Here is an 18,477-nt window from a genome sequence, read left to right on the forward strand (position 1 = left end):
TTTCTAATTACCCATAGTTTTCCTAGACCTTCATGGTGAATTAAATATTCTAAGACAAATAATTAGTGCATATTGACTGTCTTAGATTTCTAACTAGGGTTGGATTATAGGTGAGATGGGCGATTCATTTACAGTGAAACCTCTCGTCTGCGACCACTCTGTGTTTTACAAGAAAATGGCCGTTAATGGAGATCGGTCATTTTTAGGGGTTACTTCCTTTGACTTCAAAATGTTATCAGTTACATGATTTTTCGCAAATGATTTTCATTTTCGTTAGTATCATTTTATTAGTGTAGAAATGACACTTGTGTTGGCATCAGGAAATATGGATTGATGAATCAAACTTGGCGCCAATAAAAATGGTCCCTAATTATGAGTAAAGACAAATTCATCAATTATGAATGATCCAGACTATATTAAATAAATAAATAATTATGTTTTTTGTTTAGGTTTGCATATAATTTTATATCAAAAAAATTTGCTTTAAAAATGAAGTTTGTTTGCTTAAATTGCTTGTTTTTCTTCTCTAATTTAACTTTTTTCTAATTAACTAATTTTACTTTTTTTTCTAATTTATCTTTCAATTTAAAAAATAAATCATTGATAACATCGTCTTTAGTGCACTCTGAATGCAACATGAGGTTTTCGATCTCTTTCGGGGACAGTCAAAAAGAGCACTCTAAATAAGAGCCACTCACAATATTTTTAATACATTTGAATTTACTTATATGTTTAGTTAAAATTTTTTGTTTTAAAAATTTTTCGCGTTTCCTTACTTGTTCTTTTCCACATTTGGTGCAGAGGTTTGCCTGGTTACTGGGAGTGGTTTTGAAGATTTCTCTTAAAGGTTTTCTTGGGTACAAAGTCTATGGAAAAATTCTGTACCTCCCAAAAGTATTTGTAAATAGTGGAGTAGATTAAATAGTAGAGAATAGTAGATAGATGTAAATAGTGGAGAATAGTGGAATAGATTTGTAAATAGTAGGAGTCTTCATGGCGAGGCGATCTTTCCCGGAGGTTTCACTGTACTATTTTTCGTTATTCGTTATGTCGTTTAATTGCATCGTTTAGACGAATAGTTTTGTACTGTTAAAATGGTTTATTTAAAAAAAAGGTATGTACATATTTTTTAGTTCCCAGAGTATGTTTTCTTAGACCTCCTTGGAAAAATAAGTATTCTAAAACTAATAGTGAATGCATAGTGACATCCCTGAGCAATGTATTAGCAGTACTAAAAAGTATTAATACTTTGTTTCAAAAATATTTAAAATTGTTTTACATATTTCGAAAATACAATAAAATATAATTCTATAGATGCATTGCAGAAAATAAATTACATAAGAGAAAAATTCTTTATCAGTAAATTTGAAAACGTCAGATAAATTTGGAAACTTCATGTAAATTTGAAATATTTGCAAAACTTAACATTTCTCCAATCCCAAAATAACTCAAATAGATGTTTCTCAAAATTTGATGTAAACTCTGTTCCTTTGCCTGGAAGCTTTGTGTCAAACTAATTTAAGGAGAGAAAACTGGTCTAATTTCCCATTCATCTTTATTGTGACGTGACCGTCATTTGCTGTCACGATCTAAATGGCTTCTTGCCGATGACTAGTGAATTTAATGAGTTAAAAAGCCGCAAGTTTTGCGTCACTATAAATGCGTCATTTTCTTCAAACCCGCCTACACCTGTTATCCGGCATCGCAGACTCCTGTTACCCCTTATTCTTTCAGCGGCATTTGCCATCAAGCAATAACAAGACATGTACCACTTTTTTTTTCTTGATGAATGCAAGTTCCCTTACTTTAATGATACCGTGTTTTGATATTACATGTCTCTTCAGTGATTGACATGATTTTTTTTATTCTGTGCCGCCTTTTAGTTGAGTAAGAAATTGGAAAAAAAGTCTGAATCATATGAGGTTTTCACACTGCAGTGTGGTGTTTCTAAGTGAGGAAAAAAAAATCTTTGGAGCACATTCAAGTTTGTCTTGGGTGTTCTTGAAAGTTTTTGATAAACATTTCTTTAACGCTTTCTAAATCAAAGATGGGCGGCCCCAGGGTGGCCATCGAAAATCTGGAGAGTTTAAAATTTTTTTAAATTTTTTTTTCCAAACGCAGAAATAAAGTGTATAAGATTCAAAATAAAATAATAAATAAAAAATTGTTAAAATGAATTTTTTTTTTTTAAATATCATTCAGCCTCTGTGGCTGCGTAGCTTTTATAATTGTGGAATTTGTTTATATTGCTTAACGATTTATTACAAAGCAATTTTTACCATATTGCAAAAAAAAAAGAAGAAAAAAAAGAAATCAGATTTTTTTGTTCAGATACTTCGTACGTAGATTTTGTATAATATTAACCATGTTTTGAACTAAAAGCTGGGGTCTAAGTGTGAATTTATTATTTTTATCATGTTTAAGTTAGTAAATTTAGAAGTTTGCTTTATAAAAGCAAATCTTGATGAGTTTAACAATATATTTAGTTTAATTTCATTGTATTTTAGTCACCGGTATCTGTATTATAGAAGTAAAAAAATATTGACGTAAAAAATAGTAATTTTTATGCATGCTCGAATTTACCTTTATTATGAAAAAAAACAAAAACATTTTATAGCTTTTAAACATTGTTTTAGATTTAATACATTAATTTCGAATTTGAGTTGATATTGAAATTACAAAAAAAAAATTATAGATGTTGTCACATATCTTATAACATTTACGGTGAAAGTTTTAAAAATATAATAAAATCTTAATTTAAGAGAGATATAAATTCACTTTTAACCATTGTGATATAAGGTAGTCGTTATATATGGTATATTAGTTACAAATTCTTATTGCCTCACTCATTCTATATTCCTAAGTTCAAACTGATAAGTATTTTTTTTTTCAAACCAAAGTAATTTTTTAATTTTATTATTGGTTTAGTAAATTTTTTATTTTTATTTTTCCAAAAAGTACATTGTGTTAATAATTAACAAAATATTGTTTCGTAAAATTATAATAACTGTATAATATATTAAAAAAAATATTTATTGTTTTTGTGGAAAATATCGACTTTTTGGAGAGAAGTAATGTTAAATGATAAGCAATCACATGAGTTGGAGAGCAGAGCCTCCTAATTTTTTAAGATTTTTGATTGTTTTTACTACTACTTGCGCTGTATTTGTTACTATTTATTCATTAGGTACTTGTAAAATGAGGAAATAGCGTTTATATAATTTTTCATAGGTTAACATGAAGTACAATCCTCTTTCTGAAGAGGACCCTGTAACTTCTTCCATAAAAATAAAGTGAAGAAAACGATTAGAAACTTTTCATATTTCATGAGCTATCAGTTGTGTGATTGCTTTCAATAAGAATCTTCCATCCATGACCAAAGTGTTAATGCTCTTATTTGTAGTCGAATGGTTGCTTTTCTCATCATTCAACTATGCCACTTTACTACGAGATACGCCAAAATAACGATTTTACGGTTGGATGGCATGAGAATATTGGGTTACTTCTTTTGCTTGCACCAGATATATGCACTTAAATTAAATCTACGTTGAACTTTGATTATTTTTACGAAAGTCTCTTGATCTAACAAAATTAATTTAGCATTATTCAATCATCAAAATAAATTTTAATAATAATAAATTCCAAACCTGATTCACATGGGAGTATTGCCACTCAGTTTTTATTTAAAATATTTTAAACAACAGATACGTAAGTTAGGTGTCCTTTTATATTTCTCATTGACTGGAACAGTTCATTTTTATACGTAAATATTTTTTTTTTAGATTTCACATGTGAAAAGGGCAGTAGAGGGTCAATGTATCATTGCCCTCTTGACTAATTTATTGAAGTAAAGCTCTTCTACTTCCTTTTATTTGGAGAAATATAAATACATACCCCTAAAAAATTATATAGGGTGTTCGTGTTTATTTCTTTTTTTTGTTGTCATTTTGTAGAAGATATATTTATTTTGTTGCAATTATTATTAAGTCTAATAAAATTAGTTATTATTCAGACTAATAGCTATCCGATTCCATTTATTAATCTGAATCCATGGTAAAAGAGTTCTTTTCTTATTTTGTACATACGTTGTTCTTATGCATTACTGTCAAAATACAAAATAATATTGTATTTTGACAGTAACCAAAAAAATATATTTTTTGGTATAAAGTATTTTGAAAGTGATGCGCATACAGAATGGTATGAATATAATGCATGAAAATGGTAGGAGTTTTATGTACTTATAACGGTATGATTTTTAAGTATGAGCTGGGATAGCTCTGTGGATGAAAAGCTCGACTCGCAATGAGGCAACCCAGGATGCCTGTACCAACAACTCACAACATACCACTGTCATGACCAGTAGTCGAAAAAACTACATTATTTTTGTAGTTTACTACAACTACTTTGTTACAAATATAGTTACCTACAGCTACTTTTTTTTTAATGTAATGAATACAAACTACTTTGGAATTGTAGTGACTACTTCACTACTTTAAGGAACTGAACTTTTTGTTGTAGAAATTAATTTACACGTGTATAACTTACACTGCTGATAAAAGTAATTTACTCATTATGTTCAAAATGGTTTTAAAAAATAATTATCTCTTATTAAACATGAATAATTTAGAGATATTTATTCATGTTTACACGAGGCAGTTTGTTATTCTTAAACATTTCCTTCGAGTGTGTTCATTTAGTCTTCAACTTTTTATGCCCTTCTTGACAGCGAATATTTAATTTAAGAGATGTTAGGAAATTATCAAATACTTTTGAATTTCGTTAAATGCTTAGTGCTCTTTTATTTTCTCTAAGAAATTAAGTATATCGAAAATATGTTTCCTTCCTTTGAAATATCATTTTACAAGCCTACATCCGCATGTGAAAGTCTGACCAAAGAGATAAATGATCTATTATTCATAATGGCTAGCTTAAATATTAGTTATACGTAATTCTAATCACGCAATTCTTGTTAACTCACAGTTACAGAGGCATTTAAAATTGCGTCCTCTGACATACCCGCGAAGATTTGTACACATCAAATTTGAAAAATTAATTGTGTTAGAACCCTGTTCATATACTAAACTAACGTAAAAAGTAGTAGCCACGAATCGCTAAAAACTGTTTTTTGTATCTCATTACTCACTACACTATTTTTTGTCAGAGGTAGCGCACTACAGCTTGTAGTTCTTACTTTTTCTTACTTTTTTTTAGTTACTTTTTCGTAGCTTACGAAAAAGTAACGACTACAGCGGTTACATTACTTGTAGTGCGCTACTTCCGGCCACTCGTCATGACGATGGATTACTCTCCAAGAAAGGCTAACCATGTGGTTTTCCTTCCCATGTCCCTCTGAAAAAAGTCCTTTCTGAATGTATGTCCCATGATCCAGAAATTTCCATGTCCTCTTTGTTGGATTCAGAATTAAGACTAAGGATTTAAATATCTACAAATCCAGTATGGTTGACTGCTTAATGACTATAAAATAAAATATTCTTTAGAATGTGTTCCGTTGTCTGAAAATAGCATTCTTGAACAATATAAAATAAATAAAAAAATTGTAGTATATGACTATATCCATCACTATCATTGAATGCAGCAAATTCTGGGAAAAAAACTTTCTTGGTTTTACTGTGACACTAACGCAGACTTAAAAGTTGTTTATGTCCACACTTTGTCGTTCGCTCTACTATGTGAAACACTTGAACGAGTATGTAGGTAACATCTAGTGAATGGTTTCAACAGGGAGTCTTATGCATGCCTCGTTAGTAGTTTCTGAAGCGTGTATTGCTCGTCAATCCCTGCATTTTATGGTGCAAAACAGCTTTATTCTCTATTGCGAGCTTTTGTAATTGCTCGCAATAAAACGCTCGAATTATGAGTATGATCTTATTGCTATTGAAACGGATTATCTCTTGTTTAGTGTGTCATCTCTAGTTGTCTGTTTTGTAAGATAGCTCATTAACGACTGATTTTGCGACATTTGTTTTTTTAGTATTCTTTGTTATAGTTGTTATGCACAACGTCAATTAACCGTCGGCTCACGGTTTTTGAATTAGTCATTCATCGTTTCAAAATAATTTGTTCACCTTCAAATCTCACCTCAAAATAAAATCTTTTGTGAAAGTCAGGATAGTTATGCTTTTGAAGTCTAGTAAACTGTGAAAATAGCAGTTAGTGTTACTTTTTTTGTGCTTTATTTGTGTAGTAAATAAGTAACTCAAAATATTTTTTTTTCTTTTTCAGAAAGGTCTATGAATAAAAAGGCGTTTTGTCAGCGAGACCTGACAACTAAATCCGCTTCGTAAGTGGATTTCACGTTTTGATTCACGTGTACAAGGCGTTTTTTAAAAATACAGTCAAACCCCGCTATAGTGAACCTTCAAGGGACCGAAATTTTGGTTCACTATAACCGGGAGTTCACTATATTTGTTACTCAAGCAATTTAACTAATGGCTCCCAAACTCCTTCCTTTTATTGCACATTATTCAAATAAATGACTGAAAAATATTATGTAATAGCAAAAAATGTGTTTTTTTTTTCATTACTCTTCGTCTTGCGTTTGCGTGCAACAAAAAATTTGTAATTTTTAGCTAAAATTTGTAATTTCTAGCTAATGAGCAATCCTCAACATCAGATATGGAAACACTTCTTGACTATCAGATAATTTTTCCTGAATTTCTATTATTCCGCTTTTTAAACCTGTCTAACTTGCCATTCGAGCATATAAAAGTAGTCTCATAAAATCGCTTAGCAAATTCATCGACATCGATTGGTGAACTACTTCAGTAATGCTTCTTCAATATCCTTGTGATCTGCTTTTTTCAGCCATCTAAATTTTTTTCATGAGCAGAAATTATTAATTGCCTATTTTTCCATATGTTGCATATGTATTTGGATAGTTTATATTCCCAGCAAATATCAACTTGATTGCATCCATTTTCAATTTTTTTCTGATTATGCCCATCATTTTATCATCAATGGAGAACATTTTACGTTTACTGCTCGCCATAGTTAAATTTGACACACTTGTTAGCAGGATTTTTTAACTGAACTGAGAGCAAAAAGGAGTTGAAATGAGGGCCTTATCAACAAATATTAGTGTCTCACCCTTTGACCAATAATGAATAATTACTCATTCCCTCTGACAGAAAATGCATATTGATCCCACTGACACCTTACAGGTGCATCATCTGCCTAGGTTGGAAACATCTGTTTGGTTTGCTTAGGGAAAGTGAGATAAAAGAAGAAAACAAGAAAAAATGCTTATCGCTACATTAATAATCGTTGATAATCGCTATAAATCGTTTTAAAAATCGGTATATGTATTTATTTTGAAATAAAAATTTCAATATTATTACAAAAAAAAAATTAAGAAAAAAATCAGTTGAAGACAGAAAAAAGTTCATTATATCCAACTTCCTCACTTTTTTGGTTCACTATATCCACAAAAAATAACATTACACGTGTATAGCAAGGAACGGGACCGAACATTTCGTTCACTATATCCGGGAGTTCACTATAAACCGTGTTCACTATAGCGGGGTTTGACTGTACTAAATTCTCCAGAATTAGACTCCAAATTCACCTTTTCTGTCAAACTAATTTTCTGTCAAACTAAAGCAGATAGACTGACTTACAACAATGCAGACATGTTGCTGTTAGGACGTTTGACACTTAAGTGCTTATAAAGAATAAATTTTATAAATAATAAATTTTAAATGAAAAATATGACTTTTTATTTTCAGTAACATTTTAAGATTCATATTAAGTTTTTCCCCTTCTCCATTTCACTTTCGGTCACTTCGATTTCAGTTGCTTTATCATTTATCTTTTGATTTATATTTGTAAACATTTTGTAATTTCCAGTATTTAAATAAACAATCCATTTATCACTTTTTGAAAGAAATATTAGTAAAGCGGTAGGCGAAAATTTTCCGGGTTAGTAGATGACGCGTGAAGGAAAATATAGTTGGAATCTCAGATTTATGTGACCAATTTATATTGTGTTTATAAAATTTTACTGTTATTGTTCAAAGGAAACTTTAGCTCCAGCTTCAATCGTTCATCATATCATATAGATTTCAGTTGCTTTCATCCTGCGATAGATTTTTGATTCATGTATATAAACATTTTGTGATTTCCAGTATTTAAATAAACAATTCATTTATCACTTTTTGAAGGAAATATTAATAAAGAGGTAGGCGAATATTTTCCGGGTTAGTAGATGACACATCGAGGAAAATATAGTTGGTATCTCAGATTTATATGACCAAGTTATATTGTGTTTATAAAATTTTATTGTGGTTGTTCATTGGAAACTTTGGCGTCAACTTCCATCGCTTGTCGTATGAGCTATTAAAGATTTACCCCATAACGGATGACTCGTTTTATAGTCAAGTTTCATAGTTTGAAATCCTGCGCGTGACTCGAGGCCGTTTTTGATATTGTTTTATTATACAAATTAATATTCATACGAGCCTTCTACTACGTTCTTACCAGCTTTCTTCCCTCCCTTTAATATGCGTAGCGTCTCCCTTGTACCGTTTTGTTGAAATATAATTTACCTGTTTGTTGTGATACCTTCTGAAAGAAATGAGAATGTAAATTACTGTGTAAGCAAGCACGCAATTCTTGAGCCGTTGAAATAACGGTAGCTGAGGAATCGCAATTGGTTACGTCTCGTCTGCTTTTCAAGGAAATTGCAGACGGTTTTAGTGCAAGTGCAAATGCTGGAAGATTAAGATCTAATAAGTTAAGTTAGGTTAAAATCGTGCTTTTGTAACATGGAATGTTTGAAAACAATTAAACTTTGTTCAGGTTGTGAGTTAAATACTTTTCTTTCTCGAAATGTATTTTCTCTGTAATCGAATTTGATGTTTTTATACAATTATTCGAAAAAAATTGATAAAAAAGAAGAAAAAATCGTTTTGCAAAATGGCAGTTAAGTGATTTTTGGATTGATGTATATTTAATATAATTATAAAAAAATAATAATAAATTGAAATATTGCTCCGGGGGAAGCTCCTATCATGAACTAAAATTATTTTGAAGTTGGGGGATATATTGACATAATCGTATAACCGTTTTACAAATCTTTCTTCTTAAAGTTGTTAAATTTCCATTTCGTGCTCATACAAATGAATGGGCTATGTTTTGTATTTTTGTTAAGTTTTAGATCTTTTTTCTGGGAAACATTGTTAGACTTTTAAATCAAATTAAAATAAAATGAATGAAAATAGATAAATTGAACTCCTGCTTTTTACCAATGTTCTCGCTGATTTAAACTAGTTTTCGCACAGATAACTAAGAGTCAAATCCTATTTTCAAAGTCTCGAATATAAACAGTTTTAACTAAACGTTTCTTTATATGAAAATTATGCAATTTAATGATCTTTGAAGATTGTTGAGACTTTGAAGATCTTCGTTTCTGGCTTTAAAGAGCTTCCAATGCATAATGTCTATAAAGAATAGAAAAGACCAAAATGAACACTTATTGCAGTAAAGTAGTTTCCAGTCTTTTTGTCAAACAGTCACACCACATATCAAGAATATCAGATCTACTGAAGACTACTAGGCCGCGGGTTGTTCAGTCCCTCTCGCACCGAATCCCTTTATCTCACCCTCTGTTTATTTTTAAATTTAGTTTTATTCTTAGCTCAAGGGGACAGAAAACAAATACGTAATCACAGTGAACGGTTAATCACATAGAGAAGTTAAGCATGAATGAGACTATAATGTAACAGAAAGCCCAAGTCTCAATTGATTTCAACAAGATGTTTTATACATCGTTATATGATCATTGTTGTTCTGAAAGATTCTTTTTATTGCTTTAAGAGAAGGTTTTGTTGTGTTGTACATTAATTATTCATGTTTAATAGAAGAGAAGGGAAAAAAAATCTTTTTGTGAAAGGTCAAGGGTATCACTGCATTGAGTGAGGGTGGGTATTGAATTCCAAAGTGTGTGTGTAGTAAAACAACTTTTTTTTTTTAAGCTTCGTAGTGTGTCTAGTTTGGGTGGTAGCTTCAAATTATGTTTTTTTTTGAGCTTTGGAGGCGTTAGTTAAGTAAAGGATTCATAAATTTTCACAAAGGTATACATCATAACTGGTTCGGTGTCTGGATTACTGTGTCTTTGTTTAGTTTGTATAAGGGGTGACGTCTTTTTTAAAACCTCAAAATTATCGTTATTTTTTTTAATTTTTTTCACCAAATCATTCTTGACGTCTGAAAGATAAGGGACAAAAGATTTCGAAATTATGCAACTAGATCTTTTGTATTACATATTTTGTGTATATCTTAATTATTGTTGAGGTTCTCTTACTTCTGAATAGAGTATGCGCACTATTAAACATATGTATTTTCCAATATTACTTATTCATTCGACAAATAAAGTAACATTCAAAATTAGTGTTACAAAAATTCCTAAAGTTGCAATTTGCACTGGGATCGCCTGGTTGGTAGGGCGCTGGGCTCATGTCCAAGAGTTCGTGGGTTCCATACCAGGCCAGCCGAAGACTCCCCATGCAGTAAATGGTGACTGATGCTCGTTAAATCTGTGGAGTCTCGAAGTCCTCCATGTTCCCATAACAAATAAATACCTCTGGGGGTACTGATCCAGGAGTTTCTTTGTCTTCCGGAGAAAGATGGTTTGAGACAAACTAAGTTTCCTTAAGTTAAATTACAAATGTAAGAAAATATTTCTACTTTTACAAACATCGTGTGCGCATTCTTATTGATATCAAATCATATATTTTTTTGTAAATAAATAATTTATCAATTTATATTTATTCATAAAATTAATTAATATCTGGCAATTTTTTAAATAAAATATTATAAATTTACGAATGGTTTAAGTTTACTTAATGCGTAACACACTAAAAGTGATACATTACTAAGTTGTGTTATTTAAAATATGTCAATTGAAAAGATTAAAAATGTGAATGATTTTGTTTCCATTATTCGTCCGAAATGAATATTCTGTGTTGAGCAGTACCAAATGTTTGTATGTTGCATCTCTAATTTAGTAGCAGCAATTGTTGAGCTAGTTGTATCTATTTACAATTTAAAAACTTCTTGAAAAAGTTTTTAGCAATTTTTGCAATAACAGGACCCTATTTTCACAAATTCCGCTTATTTTATATTCACAAATTATGAATAGTTTTTTCACAATTTTACAAAAACAGGACCTTTCACAAAATGTCTGGACAGACCCCTGATAATGATTTATTAAGATCCAAGGATTCCTCCTGTATTGAATTCGTTCCTTTCGACCTTTTTTCAGTAGTTACCTTTCCTTTAATATTAGATATCCACTGCGTCGAGGATCTTGTTGGTTGATGAATCGGCCGGAAATCTATTTTCTTTTGTCCAATCCTTTCATTCATTTCCCCTACAAAATAAATTAATCATTCCCTATCTTTTCATAAAACTCAGAGGAGATTTATGTTTGTTTTTATTGGCGTGAAAATCTACTAATGAGACAAAATTTACTCCCGTAACGACTCTTGGTACCCCCGAATCATTTCATTTCACCCTCAAACCTCCTTTAAACGCAATTAGACGAAACAAAAATAAACGGACCTAAACCCGGAACAATTAGAACTGACACACTTCATTCATCTAAAAAACTTTTTCTTTTCACTTGTATTGTAATGCTTATCTCCAAAACGCTTGTAGCATTAATTACTTTTTGTGAGAAAGAAGTTTCAGTATCGCTCTTTAACGGTAAGTATTATTCTGAATCGTTTTACGGTTTAGTTTTATAATTGCTCGAATATTTTTCAATGTAATTAATATCATAATTCAAATTCTTATCGTACAAAGTTATTTTAATGTATACTGAATTTTGCGGTTACGACTAAAAATGTAAAGTTTTATTTATCGATCTGTTGTTTATGTATGGTACATTTTACTAATTGGACTACATTTACTAGTTGGACTAGTAGTTTTTACTAAGTTTTGTTACAATTATGTGTGTAGGCTGGGATAGCCTGGCCGGCAGGGTGCTGGACCCATGTCCGAGAGTTCGTGGGTTCGAACCCCGCCGGCTGAAGACTCCCCGTGTAGTAAATGGTGACTGATGCACGTTAAATCTGTCGAGTCGCAAAGTCCTCCAGGCTCCCATAACAAAACAAACCTCTGAGGGTACTGTATTGGAGATCTATCGTTCTCTGATCCAGGTCAAAAATTACGATCTGTGGATGAATGAATGGATGTATGAATGGGTCCGCCCTATAAACGGGCGTGACGTGTGTGAGGCTGAAGTCGAATTCTTGGCCATAGATGGCGCCACTGAAAAACAAGAATCACACACTCTGCCTTGAATTTTGCTCGGTTTCACCAAGCAAACTTGCTAGTGTGGCAAATAACATTAGAAACAACAACAATTATGTGTTGAGGGAGTATGTTTTGATGCGTGCTTTGCACCAATTAAGCTTTTTTTTTTTTTTTTTTTTTTAAATGAAGTGGGAAAATGCGCATATCCTTGAACCGTATATGAATTTAATTAATTTAGTATTATTTAATTATTTTAGTAATTTCTAGTAATTAGTATTTTCGTAATTTTAGTAATTATAATATATTTAATTATTTTAGTAATTTTGTTTAAATTATGACATACTTTTAACTATTGTTATTAGTTATTATCTTAGTTATTAGTTATACCTCTTAACAAATTCTAATGAATGTGCAAAATATATTCTATAAGTTTATGTAGTATTTATGTTAGTAAAATATAAGCTTGGCAGCTCCCCTAATATGTTGTGAAAATTATTAGTTTTTCTTAGTTTATGTCAGCTAGCTTGGTATATGTTGAGTATAAAGGTGCTAATGTCCGATGCGGCTGTACTGCGCCAAACACAGCCATCATCATGTACTTAATGTAACAACAAATGATTGTTTGGTATAAACCCTGAAAATGGCATTTACAACAATGAAATTTATTGAGATTTTAAAATTATGTTATTGTTGCTTATCCTCTTAATCTGACATATTTCAGATAAGCTCCAAAATGCCGATGACCGCAAGAAAATCCGCAACAAAAAGATCTTAGGTAAAGTAAGGGGATCTTAAGTAAGATCCACCTTATAAAATCCAAGGCAAACCTAGAATATGTCGAAACTGGTTGAACACAGCCTTTTTAGCAAGCAGGAAATTACTTTAAAATTATGCTCTTTCTGATAAACTAATGCGTGGAATAGCCATCGAAAAGAATTGTTGATAAAAACTTAAAAAATTCTTGGTTTATTTTCATAATTAATATTTATTTTATGGATAAATACAGAATATCCTATTTTCTGAGAATGACTCTAATAGGCATTAAACTGAAATGAGGAAATAAAATTGTTTTGAAATTCACGTTTTTTAAGTCACAACGAAAAGCGTGAACCGCCTGCTTTTCGCTATTAACTTCTATCACCACCAAAAGTTTCCTTTCGTTTTATAGAAAACGATGCGACTTGCGTTTTTCGTTATCGATGCAGACATTCGTCCATTTCATGTCATCCCCCTCAAAAATGGGATCAATTTTTGAGAGGGACGAAATTAAATTTCAGTCACAATAGTTTCCTAAATTTTAGACATAAGAGAAACAAATTCTTAAATATATGTACTAAGTACCTGCAAAAAGTTTAATTACTTATTTATTTTTTTTATCTATTCCTTGTTCATAACTTTAAGGAATTTAAGTCGATGATAAAAGATTCCTATTTTTTGAAGGGGTTATATACACACCGCCCTCCCCCCCCCCTCTTACCTACGAAGCTCATGGCCGCAGAGGTGCCAATTATTGCAATTCGTAATTATTGCAATTTACTTGTCAAGATTACGGTTTTATGGTTTAGTAATAAAAATTACGGTTTTTGAGAATTTTCGTAATCAGTTAATAAGTTATAACTATCAACTGTTCAGGGGTCTGTTTAGAAGAAATTTGGGTCCGTTAACGGACCCTTCACGAAATATCTTTTCATAAAAACGGACCCTTCACAAAATATTTTAACTTAAAAACGGACCCTTCACAAAATGATTTTTCTTTTAATCGGACCCTTCACAAATTTTTTTATCTTCATTATTATTTTATTAATCGAATAAATCCTTTCCAGGGCAGAAAACAAGAAAGATGGACGTAAACGAATTTAGTTTTGTCTTCGACAGACGATTCTTCCATTATTCGTTCGAAATGAATATTCTGCGTTCAGCAGTATAGGCTAAATACCAAATATTTGTATGTTGCATCTCTAATTTAGAGGCAGCAATTGTTGTTTATTTTTTAAAATTTAATTTTTTTAATTATAATTTTACAGTGATGAGCATAATCTTGTATGTCTTTACAATTTAAAAACTCCTTGAAAAAGTTTTTTTTTTTTTTTTTTGCAATAACGGACCCTATTTGCACAAATTCATAAAAGCGGACCCTAGTTGAAAGAATGTGACTAATTTTTTCACAATTTCGCGAAAAACGGACCTTTCACAAAATGTCTAGACAGACTCCTGCTGTTATAAAATTTTGTTGTTAGCAGTGAATATTCTTTGTCTAATAAAGTGATGTATAATATTATTACTAGGTGTAGAATTCAGTATAGTAGGTGTTTTTTATACTTTTTTTACTATACTTTTTGTTTATTATACTACCCAAGTTTCTCTAAGAGTTTTTACTGTACTTAGTTCGCGATAGAATTAAATATTGTAAAAACTCCTTGAAATGGTGCTTTTTTTGTATTTTGTTAACGTTATATGTATTATTGTACTGCTGATTACGATTAGTCTGGAAAGTTGGTCCCTCTGTGGGTGTAACAAAATTTTTAATATATTTTCTCATTTCTAGTCCATTTAGAAAGCGTGGCTTTTCAAAATTTTTTTCCTTCAATTTAATTTTGTTAACTCATTCTAGTTTCCTCGCTTGATCAAGTCTGTGACGGCTGGGAAAATACATTTTCTGTATAGAATATTTTACTAGACCAACATTCCTTGACTTAAATTTTGTTTTATGGAACAATGCATTTTGTCTCAAAATTTCCTGTCTGCGATTGTAGGAAGCATTTACGACTGATTTTCTTTACACCAACAGAAATTCTTCCCACTTGTTTCTGAAAACCATTGTAAAATTATTTTCCCTCTTTTTCAGTTTTATCAGTATCAAAACAAATATTAGATATAAAGGCTTTGTTTACTTTTCACTTAAAAGGAGATAAAGACTTCCTATTTGCTTGTCGATCAGCTTTTTATTGTGTAACGTCTATTTTTTTATTTTTTTATCTTTTATACAATTGAATTTGTTCCTTGCGAGACTATTGTAAAAGTAGTTGATTAAGCTGTTTTAGGCTGTTCTTCAAAGGTTCTATTCCATGGACCAGTAGTCGAAAAGTTTTCGATACTCCTGCTCCAGCTCCGCTTCCTGATAATAAGCTCCACTAATGCATCAGCTCCAGCGATTTTACATTTGTGCTCTATATTTCCATGTGCTCTTTTGAGTTAGAATTTAATTTAAATTTTTTTTTAAAAGATGAACATTAAAAAATATTTAAATAATCATCAATTCACACAGAAAATAATTAATTTTATCATAAATTTAATTCACAGTTGAGTTATATGTTCATTCTTAAGAAAACAAAATTGAATCTAATAAACACAGAGATGCAAACTGCTCCGGATTCGACAAAATATTTAAAAAAAATCTATACTTAATGCATGCGTAATATGCATACTAAATGCATACTACGTACTTAAATTTGCTGAGTTTTGGTTATTTTTACCAAAAAAGCCTCAACGCGGCTTAACTACAACAAAGTGGTAAGTAAAAACCCTATCAATCGAATTTACCGTGCGCAGTTCCGCACACGCGTCTTCTGGTTGACGGCTGTGTGGTTTCCTTGACCGAGGGGACTGGGTCCTTCGGACCTCCGGAATGTTGGGGATGCTGAGATACTACGCAGTGGTCACGAAAAGTCGTAAGCCTGCTACTTGGGTCGGCTGGCCACCTGCGGTGACCAAACCAAGAATCCTACATTAAAAGACTCCACTGTCCGGTGCAAGTTGGCAAAATCTCCTGTATTCGAACTTAAATCATTCCAAATGTATTTTAATGCCGAGTAGTCTTTCTACAGTAACAAGGATAACAGGCAATATCATTATAAAGTTGCACACCTCTTGAATGTTTGTAGGACTCAATGAAATTGCTGGTGCCCTGAAGCACGCGAAAGTTTAGAACTCATGGTAAAATTCAGTTCCGGAGTGTTCCAGATCCCGGTTTCGGCTCCGGATAGAGACATTACTCTTGAATTATTCTTTGATGAATGAAAAATATGTATGGAATATCTCTTTTTAGCGAATGATATATTTTGTAGACCTAGTGAATTTCAATTTTAGTCAGTAGCCAGCTACCGGTAGACTTTAATAACTTAATAACCACTTTTTCCTCTAATGAGTCGGTGACCGATATCGATAGGTCCTTTTCATTTAATAGCCACTTTTTTTTTGTTGCTTGGATTAAATATTTTTTTTAAAAAGCAAATTCAAATTAGAAATAATTTACTTAGGAAAACAATTTTTAGAGGTAGTTACACAGAAATTAACTTATCGACATTTGTTGAATTTTTGTTACCACTTTTTAAAATATATAAGACCAGCGGGGAACCCTGCAATATAACTTTTAAATCTATTTTTAGTTGTTCTCTGCCTCTATGTCTTGTCTCTAGCGTGAATTGGGAAAAATGGTGTTTGCATTAAAATTTTAATTTTGTCTCCAAAAGCAGATTTTTTTCTTTCTAATATTACGAGTGAAATTATGATTAAGTTATTGATTGAATAAATATTTTTTTGTTATTCTACATGTATTTAATAATGTATAATTTAATGAAAGAATGTCTGTAAAAGTAAGCAAGTGAATGGTATCGTTGAGAATATGAAATTCCTCTCTGAAATTCTCTAACTGCAGGATCAAAAACTTCTTGGATTCTCTCTGGATTAAAGTTAATGATTATGTCTCGATTAATGTTATATGTTGTTCATGTAGTTTGCTTTTTTACATTGTTCTGATGTGATACAATTAAAAATAAATGAAATGATAATTTAAGCAATCAAACATTTTAATTTTTTTTTATGATTAGGAAGTTCAGTATTTTGTTAAGATTTTGAATTGAATAAATTGTTTTTCTAAGTGATTAAAAAATCTTTTTGTTTTCTTAGATTATGCCAGAAATTCAAAAGTGCTTTGTAGAAGTTGAACAAAGTAAGTTTTTTTCATGCTTAATTTTTCTTAATAATTAATTTATTAATTCTGAATAATAATATGGTTCTCACCATCCTCACTCTTTCTACTTTCTTTTTTAAAGAAAAAAAATTAAATTAAAAATAATTATTAATTTAAAAAAAAACTTATACATTTTGAGTAGACATTATGGTGAGCTGATAATTTTTTTCTGAATTTTTATTATTTTAGTCTTTTTACTTATTATTTTAGCCTTAACAAATGGGTGTTATATATTTTTTTCTTCCAGAAGGCAATGCATTTATTTACGGATTATGATAATTCTTCATTCAGTGATTTCTTTAGCTGTGTACATTTATATATATTTTTTTCCTTAGTGATTCGAGAAATAAGTATGCCTTTGTATCGAATGCCTTAAAATTTCTTTAGTTGTAGAAATTAAAGTAAATAATGAATAAAATACAGCTTATAAAGCTAACAAACAACTTGTAAAATTAAAGTTAATTTATGATCATTCTATAACGATATTTTAAAGAATTCAAAGTAATTTTCTGTGTATGTATTTAAAGTAATTTTGTGTATGTATTTAAAGTAATTTTGTGTATGTATTTCCTAAAAAATTATTTCTAAAATTATCTAAGAAATGATTATAAACACAGCCGATTTAATATTTTTGTTTTGTATTGTTTGTTTTTACCACATGTTAAAATTAATAGCGGGAAGACATTTTTTTTGTATGCAGTTAATAATTATAAAATTTAATTAATCCTAATCTATTAATTAAAATTTGTAACGATATTTTTCTACCTTGTTTAATGCTGATGGAATGATTTTTTTTGTTAATTTTTAAGGTGTAAAAATTTTACATTACATGCAAATTATTTCTGGTAAAATCTAACTTTTGACATAAATTGATTGAATAATTTCCGAGAAAAAGTTGTTAAATAACTTGATAAAAATCTTTTTTTAAAACTTATTTTTTTAAAAAAGAATCTAAAATAATTTTTTTTTTTTTTAAATCATCATTACATCTCTGGTCAATTACAAAATTCCAATTTTCGCGAGAAAATGTACGTAATTTAATAGGATATAAACCCATTTATGCATTTAATTACAACAAATGAATGTTTTATCGTTATTTTAACTCCTCAGTGTTATATTTCTCTTACATAGATGGACTGAAAGAAATAAGCAATTCCAATGTTTGCCATCATTTTCTGCGTTATCTTAATGTCTGATTATTTTACCCAGATAGGACTGACAATCTTGACTGC

General features: G+C 30.5%; 1 protein-coding gene across 6 annotated transcripts in view; it reads left to right on the forward strand.

The window, feature by feature from the left end:
• Window positions 1–18,477, forward strand: part of LOC107444215 (ras association domain-containing protein 8) — a 376,108-nt gene that overhangs the window by 338,040 nt on the left and 19,591 nt on the right. For 2 of the 6 annotated variants that reach the window (XM_071183995.1, XM_071183999.1), the window contains exons 2-3: window positions 6,244–6,301; window positions 17,182–17,224. The exons of 2 other annotated variants lie outside the window; for them this stretch is intronic. The gene's annotated coding sequence lies outside the window, so the exon portion shown is untranslated. The remainder of the gene's footprint in view (window positions 1–6,243; window positions 6,302–17,181; window positions 17,225–18,477) is intronic. 2 more of the 6 variants (XM_016058302.4, XM_016058305.4) reach the window with 1 other exon arrangement.

The sequence above is a fragment of the Parasteatoda tepidariorum genome, chromosome 8, assembly GCF_043381705.1.
Source record: "Parasteatoda tepidariorum isolate YZ-2023 chromosome 8, CAS_Ptep_4.0, whole genome shotgun sequence".
Classification (NCBI taxonomy): domain Eukaryota; kingdom Metazoa; phylum Arthropoda; class Arachnida; order Araneae; family Theridiidae; genus Parasteatoda; species Parasteatoda tepidariorum.